This window comes from Lacerta agilis, chromosome 3, assembly GCF_009819535.1.
Source record: "Lacerta agilis isolate rLacAgi1 chromosome 3, rLacAgi1.pri, whole genome shotgun sequence".
NCBI classification, from domain to species: Eukaryota; Metazoa; Chordata; class Lepidosauria; order Squamata; family Lacertidae; genus Lacerta; species Lacerta agilis.
This window is the reverse complement of record NC_046314.1, coordinates 54,090,294-54,092,710: the sequence shown is the minus strand read 5'-3', so window position 1 is coordinate 54,092,710 and position 2,417 is coordinate 54,090,294.

Sequence of the window (2,417 nt, the reverse complement as noted above, 5' to 3'; positions counted from 1 at the left end):
CGGTAATCGCCAGCCGCTACCGGCTCGGGCTCGCTCGGCTCCTTCCCTCTCGCTCGTGCGCGGGGAGGCGCTTCGCTATAGCGCCACCTGCAGGCCCGCTTCCCGCCCAGCACCCACGCGCCCGGCCGGCCGCCCTCGGGGCCGCTTTTTTATACACGTGACAAGCTGCGCGGTGGTCAACACATTTCTCTTCGCCACGGTGGGCAGGTGGCGTGGAGGCGCGCGCGACCTCTGCAGCTGGAAAACGCACATTTAAAATGCCTCAGATGTACTATCGCCTAATGGTTTTGCATATATAATACCTATTACTGAATTGTGAAAAATGACTCAACAGCCTGGCTCATAGGTTCCCCATTTTTCTAGTTACAACTGAAAGCACCGCGCTGTTTTTCCAAGAATGACTTCTTAAAACCCACACCTATCAGCTGATCACCCATTCCCACCACCCTTCTGAGTAATACCCCTCCCCACTCCCTCACTATATTTAAGGGTCTGGTGACTTCCGTTTCAGTGTATCTGAAGAAGTGTGCATGCACACGAAAGCTCTTACCAAGAACAAACTTAGTTGGTCTCTAAGGTGCTACTGGAAGGAATTTATTTTATTTTATTTTGTTTTTAAAACCCAGCTTAAGTGAAAGGATCTTTTTGTCCCTGCGTGTCCTGCATATCCCCCAGCCGACCTCAAGTTCTCGGAGGGAGTCCATGCTGGCAAGGAGCTGCAAATCCTTTTCTGAAGAGGCACACCAAATCCCCTCAGTTTTTACTTTTAGAAAGTTAGTGAAAGCAATTTTGCTCCAGTAGCTATTCCTTCTTGATTAGTTCTGAGAGTCATTGTTGCTGCTTATTTCTGGAATCGCCTCGGCAGTTTCTTCTGTTTTCTGCTGCTGCTTCAGTATGTTTTTATAACGATGTTGTTACTGATATAAGACTGCAAGGTGCACAGATGAGAAAACTTCAGTGACTGGCCTGTTTAGGGAAGTTTTTAATGTTTAACATGTTTTTAATATTCTATTGTGAGCCACCTAGAGTGGCTGGGGAAACCTAGGCAGATGGGCGGGGTACAAATAAATTATTATTATTATTATTATTATTATTAGTGTAGTGGCCAGAGAGCAGGGTTTGAATCTGGGACAGGTTCAGATCCATGCTCAGCTGTGATGCAACCTGAATCCCTTTAACCCTTTAACCACTCTGTCTCATTGCAAGGATAACTACTGCTTTGTGTTCCTTGTATTTTTATGCTGTGAAGTGCCCTGAGATCTACAGATGAAGGACAGTACCCAAATTTAATAAATAATAGTAATAATAATCCATGTATTAAATCACAACTTTTCTCATTCTCAGATTATTTCTGTAAATTTTCCAAGGACAAGCCTATCCTTATCCATGTGTAAAACAAACATATGAACATACATGTTATATCCATTTTTCGCTATCTGTTAAAGGACTCAACCAAATCCTAAATCAGCTTCAGGCAAACTGAGTAACTTCAAGCAAGCACATTCCAACTGAAATTTCTCATATATGATGAAATGGGAAAAATAACAATGAAGCTCAGAACATAAATAGCAATGAACCTGCTATGAAGAAAAGCAGAGAAAACTGGTATTGTATCCCCAAAGGCTCACAACTAGTTTCACATGTAAAGCTGGGTTCTCCACTTGTGATAGTGGCATTAAAAAAAAATCGTTTTGTATTGTGTATGTCTGTTTTATTCAAGGGAAAAAAAGCCGTATGTCCCACTTAGGTTCATGTCAAGTCACTGTCTGGATTGTGGCATTTACATGGTCATACACTTAAGAGGATGAATATCAATATAGCATAACTGTGCACATTCCTCTTGGAACAAATAGTTAAGACCTTTTCCTTGAAAGGGTTTAGAGTGACATGAGTCTTCTTGATTTAAGGAGAAAAAAGGCATACAGTTACTTAGGTGGGGAGGGAAGCGTCTAAAATGAGCAACTGCCTAAAGCAGTCTGTAACACTGCACATTGCAAACTTTATATTGCATCTTAATTTTATTTCTTACAGATAAAAGTGTGAAAGATGATATAGCTGCCTAAGGCATCCTTCAATTTATACATGTGTAATGATCTTCCTGAAATCTGCCTGTGAACTGGTTTTGAATCAGAATTATTGTGGAATATAAATTATTAATTGCTTTCTTGGGCAAGTTGGCTCCTTCACAATTTGCATTTCTACTTGGGATAAATAAGAGATTTGTTATTTATGTGGGAATAGGAAGATGCATTTGAGAACCATAGATGTGGGGTTTTGGGTTTTTTACGTATTTTTAAAACAGACACATTTAAACATAAACATAGAAGGATCATAGAAGCCAGTGGATTTTCATCTACAGATAACCAGAACTTTTTGCTGGCAAGGTATCAGTGCTTAAACTTTATATATAAATTATA